Below are 7,833 nucleotides of genomic sequence, written 5' to 3'. Positions count from 1 at the left end.
GGAATTCAAAATTTACTTGAGTAAAAGTACAAAAGTATTGGTACTACTGTAAATAATAGTAAAGAAATCGCCGGGTTATTGTATAAAAAAAGACATATTTAGCCACCTGCCCGAATTGGTTGTAAAACACCATATTTGTCCTTTAACGTACAAAAGTAGAAAGTGCTCATTATGCTTAATGTCCCATTTCACAAGTTTTCAAAGGTGTAAAAAGCGACGCATTGTGAGCTTGTAGATCTGCCATTTTCAAATGGCCGTAATGTATATAGGGCTGAAGTCGTTAATGTACGTTTTGTAATAATAATCAAAATCTACAAAGTAACTAAAGTTGTCAAATAATAGTGGAGTAAAAGTACAATATTTGCCTCTGAGATGTAGTGGAGTAGAAGTAAAAGTATTGGAAATACTCAAGTAAAGTACAAATAGCAAAAAAAATTTGCTTAAGTACAGTACTTAAGTAAATGTACTTAGTTACTTTCCACCACTGTTTATTACAGTGGTCAATTTGGGGGTCCTCGACACAAAAGATTGAGAACCTCTGATGTGTTCGAATAATGTGCAAATAACTTTAGCTTTCTATTCAATAACAGCTGTGCTAGTCAGGTTTTTATTACATTTTATAGATCAGCAGATTCACGCAATGTTTTGTCAGTGTTTTAGTATTAAACATAACAGTAAAATAAATGCTTACATTTTCCACTTTCTCTGAGTGGATTCTGTCACATATACCCCATGCAGTACCTTCATGTACCACTAGGGGTAGTGGTACATGAAGTGGTAGGACCCCCAAGCTGAGAGAGAGATGAAGCAGGGACCCCCTCTATATTGTATAAAATTGTGTTTCAGATAAAACTTTTGCTGCTATTTTTTCCCTCTACACACTTACTGTATACCTCTTTGCCAAAAATAGCCGATCTACAAGCTCACAACGCCTCGCAGTGCGAGGCGTTGTGAGCTTGTAGATCTGCTATTTTTGGCTAAAGTTCTCTTCAGAATAGGGATGCTAGGGTTCAAGAGATTAATGTAAAAAAATATATAGATCACACAAAGATTTTGGCGGACCCCCTGTAGTAACTCTGAGGACCCCCTAGGGGTCCCGGACCCCCTGTTGAAGACCCCTGCACTACATACAACTGCCTGGATGGATGGATGGATGGATGGATGGATGGATGGATGAAAGTCACCTGTTCTCAGTCTCCTAGCACAGCGGTTCTCAAAGTGGGGAGCGGGGACCCCCAGGGGTCCTTGAGGGGGTTCCAGGGGGTCCCCGGCTAAAAGGAGTTAATGTACAGTAGCATCAGAATCAGTTTAACCACTGTAACCCTATTTCATACTTGGGCTGTTCGAAAGTAGAAGATCTACAAGCTCACAACTATACGAGCTTGTAGATAAAACTAATTGTGAAAACTTTAGAACATTTTTGAAGAAAATATCTTACTGAGTCTTTTAAAGCATTAAGTATTAATTTACCCAGTGACTGAACACTGTACTCATACTGTTTAATGTCAAGGACCCCCAAATTACTACGTATCAGGCCATGGACCCCCATCTGAACATATGTTGTGCCACAGACACAATGATTTTAGATGTATTCGACAAGCTGTTTGTTAACTTTTCTTCAAACATCTTGTTAATTTTTCTTCAAACATCAAAGATAAGTGTCCAGATGAGGATTCAAAGGGACCGTACCTATGTTCCCCAGGTTCTATGTTCCCCAGGTTCTATGTTCCCCGCAAAAAAGGTTCTATGTTCTCCCCTTACCAAAAAAGGTTCTATGTTCCCCATTAACAAAAAAAAGTTCTATGTTCCCCACTCACCCAAAAATGCAGGAAAAATACATTTTTAATTTCCAATTATTAATAACATCTCTGAACACACACAACTGAACATAATGGGGAGAAATTACTATCAGAAACTTGCCCGCCCTTTCCCCTGGCGGCCATCTTGGACAAAAATTGTACCATATGATAATAAGCATTGGTGAGGACCAATTATATGAAGATATGTTGAAAATGGGTGAAAATGGCTTGTCCTTTAAGCTTGTATAATTGTCTCCACCAGGCCGAAAGGCATGACGAGAGAGTATGTTTTACCCCCTGTCCGTTCGTCCGTCTGTGTGTGTGTGTGTGTGTCCTGTCCGTGTGTTACCAGCTAATCTCCGGCACCATTGGCCCGCTCGCTGCGAAACTGTGCACATACACTCCCTCGATACCAATTCAGAACCTCTGCCCCAAATTTTTCACATGGGCCTGTTATAGTGCCACCAGGAGGCCGATTTGTGCAAAACCAATTTTTTTTTTTACATTACTCCTACAGATTTTATCCAAACGCCATGCAAAACGTTACACAGTATCTCTATAGTCATGTGATCAACCCGGATCTGTCCGATTTCCCATAGTCCATCCTGATCGGCTAAGGTTGGCTTCCAAAGTTTGCAGGATTGGTCCGTTTTGAACAAAATGCCTCGAATCATGAACGCAGCTTGCAATTTCCGTGAAATTTCATCCGCACATTCCCACTAGGCCGAGGAAGAAATGCCACCTATTTCACATTGGCCTGTTATAGTGCCACCAGCAGGTCTAATTTAGCAAAACACATTTTTGGAACAAAATGCCACAAATCATAAATGCAGTGTCCGATTGCCGTGAAAGGCCTAGGAAGAAATGGCACCCTTTTCACATTGGCCTATTATACCACCACCAGGAGGCCACAATAACGTACCTGACCTGGCGTAGACCTGTGCTCCGAGGAGCACTTTTTCTAGTTGTATTTATTTTTGTGTGTAAAAAACTTTGTAACTTTTTTTATATGCTTTATAAATTAAGCACTTTGAAACTGAAGATGATGGCCAATGTTGATGATAGTAAAAATGATAATAATATCGTATCAATATCGTGAGCCCAATATCGTTTATCGCATCATATGTACTGTGAAATTAATGTATCGTGATACCCCTAAATAGATTTTGAGTCATGTCAAAGAAGTTTTCAAAACATGATATTTTGACACTTTAAAAACTGAAAAATTACAAATAACTAATGGGTATAAATACATGTATTTAAACCTTTTTTAAGTCTCACCATTTCCTGCATTTGTGGGTGAGCGGGGAACATAGAACCTTTTTTTTGTTGAGTGGGGAACATAGAACCTTTTTTAGAACCTTTTTTTGGTTGAGTGGGGAACATAGAACCTTTTTTGGTTGAGCGGGGAACATAGAACCCGGGGAACATAGAACCTTTTTTTGGGGGGAGGGGAACATAGAACCTGGGGAACATAGAGACACACGGCCGGAAGTGGAAGGCCTACAAATCCACGCCCACTTTTGACACTCGGGGTCCGTTAGAACGATGAACTGCAGCTCTCAATGCAATCTCTATGAGAGGCATTGTAAAATACCGTCATTTCACTGGTTAACTACTGAGGCTGTAGCGATTCTTTTTGTGTTCTAATAATCTGTCCCATTTGTTTAATTTGTCCTTTTTAATGTCCCATATCTTTCATCTCGATATACTACCCACAATATACTATAATATACTCCATCAGTATGTCAAAACCGCTAGCATCGGAGATCCAGAGTTTAAGTGGTCGCATGGTATATACGTCACGCATCCCTTGAGGTTTTCAATACCCAGAAAACTGGCGAAAGTGGCCGTTTTCAATAGGTTTTGGTCATTATCTCTGGAACAGAAGGTCCAATCTGCTCAGTTCAAAGCTTGTTGGATGCGTGACTTTGAGGACATTAAGGCAATGACACATTTTTTTTAGGGGAGGCGAGATCTTAGTTGGGCAGGCGACCGCCTCTCCTGCCTCTACAGTGGGTACGCCACTGGTCGGCGCTCGGCGCTCGTAAAGACAGTGATGTCACTGAAACGCGACAACTTGTCTGTCTGCTGTCTACCCTCTGCTGTGTTAACATTATGGGTAACTCGTTAAAGTGGCAAATTAAATGAGAAACACATCAACTATTAAGAAAACAAGAAGATATGTTGACAAAGACACTCCATACATTTGGAAACATATTTTTATTTAAATCAATATCGTCTTCAGTTAATGCAGGATAATTTTAAAAGTAGGCTAACTTTCATATCCTCTCATAGGGAATGCAGTTCATCGTTCTAACGGACCTCGAGTAGCGGCGCTGTCTCAAAAGTGGGCGTGAAATTTGTAGTCCCCGTGTGTCTCTATAGAACCTGGGGAACATAGGTACGGTCCTGATTCAAACCTAGGTTTGTCATTTCACTGGCACTAAGGTAAGTAATAGTCATCAAATAGCATCTCCTGTGGTCTGTAACATGTACTGCTCTCATCTAATTACAGAACATTCAGCAATACGGAATAACATGGAAGGAAACATCAATATCCCAAACTTATGGCAGAAATAAATGCAGTAGTACAGGCCAGGGTCTGTGTTTCCCATTAATCAAACAATTAGGCTCAACACAAACATGACTTATGACTTGACCTTAACATTAAGCACATCTCTGCTGACCAACATTAAACCAAACAGACTTAGCACTGAACACTCACAAGAGGAACAGGTTTGGGTCTGGAGATGTGACAGTCAGTTTAGGCTTCCTCCTTCTCTAGTAGTTAATTAGTTCCTCTTTCTCTGTGTAGAAAGTCTGACTGAGGATTTGATTGCCTCTGAGGCAGCACACCTGTTCTAATCAGTTAATTATCATGAACCTCAGCTGGTACATAACTAGTTGAGGGTGGTAACAGTTGGCACTCCACTGTGCTCTTAAAGGGCCTCTGCAACAACTTTTGTACTTTTACTCAAGTAACATTTTGAATTCTGGACTTTTACTTGTAACAGAGTATTTATACTTTGCAGTATTTTATACTTTTGAGCAAAACATTTGAGTACTTTTACCAACACTGTTTGATGCCAAAATACTTTACTGCAAGTTTACAACTTTCTATACAGTACTTTTACTTGTAACCTGTTTACTGTAACACAGTATTTCTATATGGTGGCATTAAGATCGGGAACACATCTGTGTCATTTTAAGATTTATTTGGGCTATTCAAAGATAGCAGATCTACAAGCTCATGCCCCCGATCTATGCTCGCTTGTAGATCTGCTATTTTTGGACTTTTGCAAATCTTTGAATACATTTTTTAAAGCGCACATTTGTAAAATATTGTGTTCCAGGGATATATAATATGTTAATATATATTATATATAATACATTAATATATATTATATAATAATATTGTGTTCCAGGGACCCCCAGAAGCAAAGATTTGAGTTACAAATGTTCGCTTTAAAAACTTTATATTAAAAAATGTGCACACTTTTTTCAAAAAAAATTTGATCTACAAGCTCATAGCGCGGCACTCGGTGCCGCGCTATGAGCTTGTAGATCTGCAATTTTTAAAATAGCCAATAAAGGGCTCAGTAACATGCAGAATAGAGCAGTGGTTCTCAAACTTTGTCATGTCAAGGACCCTCAAAATGATATGTATTTGGCCACGGACCCCCCCACCATCTCAACATATTTTGTTCCAGGGACCACCAGAAGCAAAGATTTGCTTTAAAATGTTCGCTTTAGAAAAAAATATATATATTCAAAAATGTGCACACATTTTCATGATTTTTCTATCTACAAGCTCACAACGCGTCACTTTGCGACACGTTGTGAGCTTGTAGATCTGCTATTTTCTAAGGATTTGTATACATTTTATTCATTTGTAAACTTGTGAAATGGGACCTTCTGGCCTAACGAGTACTTTTACTTTTGGTACTTTAAGTACATTTAGAATTCCAGACTTTTACTTGTAACAGAGTATTTCTACATTGAAGTATTGGTACTTTTACTTCAGTAAAACATTTTAGTACTTTTTCCACCACTGGTTTTATACTGTAAAAGTATTGAACCAATGAAAAGTATTAACAAGATCTTTGTGATTAAATAATAACTACATTGGATCCACTGGAACAAAAGGTTTTTCTTTTTTATTATTTGTTTCCTGATAAATAACAGTTTAGACTTACAAGGTTTCCACCTGACAGACAATATCATCTTTACTGTGTGTGTGTGTGTGTGTGTGTGTGTGTGTGTGTGTGTGTGTGTGTGTGTGTGTGTGTGTGTGTGTGTGTGTGTGTGTGTGTGTGTGTGTGTGTGTGTGTGTGTGTGTGTGTGTGTTTTATTGAATCCATTACATTACATTACATTACAGTCATTTAGCAGACGCTTTTATCCAAAGCGACTTACAATAAGTGTATTCAACATAGGTAGGGAACGAAAACTACTAATCACCAGAAGTCTTTAGTGCATTATCTGCAAAAAACAAGCAACCAAGAGTATACCTAGCGCTAAGGTAAAAGTGCAATATATCAGCTACCTATTTCCTTAAACAGATGAGACAAAATAGCTAAATCAAATGAGCATGAGCTAAAACAAATAAGTGAATCGACTAAACAAGATCCAATAAACGATCCAATAATCCAATAAACAATACAGCAATAGAAAACAAGCGTTCGTACAACTAGTTAACAACAAGTAGGTCAGGCAGAGAGGAAGGGTAGTGTTTCCTGAAGAGGTGAGTTTTCAGCCTGCGGCGAAATATGGGCAGTGACTCTGCTGTCCTAACATCAGTGGGAAGTTCATTCCACCACTGTGGGGCCAGAACAGAAAAGAGTCGTGACCGTGTGGATCGGCCAGAAGGACCCTTGAGTGACGAGGCAATCAGTCGCCCCGAGGTGGCAGACCGAAGTGGTCGGGCAGGGGTGTAGGCATCGACCATAGCCCGGAGGTAGGAAGGAGCTGTTCCTTTCACTGCCCTATAGGCTAGCACCAGGGTTTTGAACTGGATGCGAGCCGCTACGGGGAGCCAGTGTAGAGAGCGGAGAATCCAAGACAATTGTGGGAAAAAAGTGAGCAACGAGCAGTAGTGGAGAAAGTACTCAATTGCTTTACTTAAGTAAAAGTATCAATACTGCAGTGTAGAAATACTCTGTCACAAGTAAAAGTCCGGAATTCAAAATTTGCTTGAGTAAAAGTACAAAAGCATTTTTAAATGTATACAAATCTTTCAAAAATAGCAGATCTACAAGCTCACAAAGCTCACATTGTGAGCTTGTAGATCTGCTATTTTCAAATAGTCAAAGTTTAAATAGGGCTGAAGTGGGTAATGTATGTTTCGGAATTATAATCAAAATCTACAAAGTAACTAATAACTCAAGTTTTCAAATAATTGTAGTGGAGTAAAAAGTACAATATTTGGATCCGCGATGTAGTGGAGTAGAAGTACAAGTATTGGAAATTGGAAATACTCAAGTAAAGTATACAAATGCCTCAAAATTGTACTTAAGTAAATGTTAACTTAGTTACTTTACACCACTGGACATGAGCATTTTGATCATTGGTTGTGATTTTTGTGTCTAGAGTTTAGAAACATGACCTCAAGTCGTGTGTGTGTGTGTGTGTGTGTGTGTGTGTGTGTGTGTGTGTGTGTGTGTGTGTGTGTGTGTGTGTGTGTGTTTGTGTGTAAAACAGATAAAAAAAAACACACACTCAGTGTAGTTCCATGTAAATGATTTTAATGATCAACGTTTGGACAAGTTGTCTTCATCAGGGTGTGTTTACAAACATTTACACTGATTTCAACCAAAACAAGTCAAAAATAGCAGATCTACAAGCTCACAACCCATAGAGCAGTGGTTCTCAATGTTTTCATTGTCATTTTCTTGTCATTTCAAGGAGTTCAGAGTCACAGATCTGTAAGGGTCCATTTGGAACCCTGAGGGTCCCTGGACCGCACTTTGAGAACCACTGGCATAGAACACTGAAATACATTCTGCTTAACGAGTACTTTTACTTTGTACTT

Source organism: Gymnoscopelus braueri (assembly GCF_963280865.1).
Source record: "Gymnoscopelus braueri genome assembly, chromosome: 24".
Lineage (NCBI taxonomy): Eukaryota > Metazoa > Chordata > Actinopteri > Myctophiformes > Myctophidae > Gymnoscopelus > Gymnoscopelus braueri.
The sequence above is the reverse complement of the archived record's forward strand: the minus strand, read 5'-3'. Positions refer to the sequence as shown.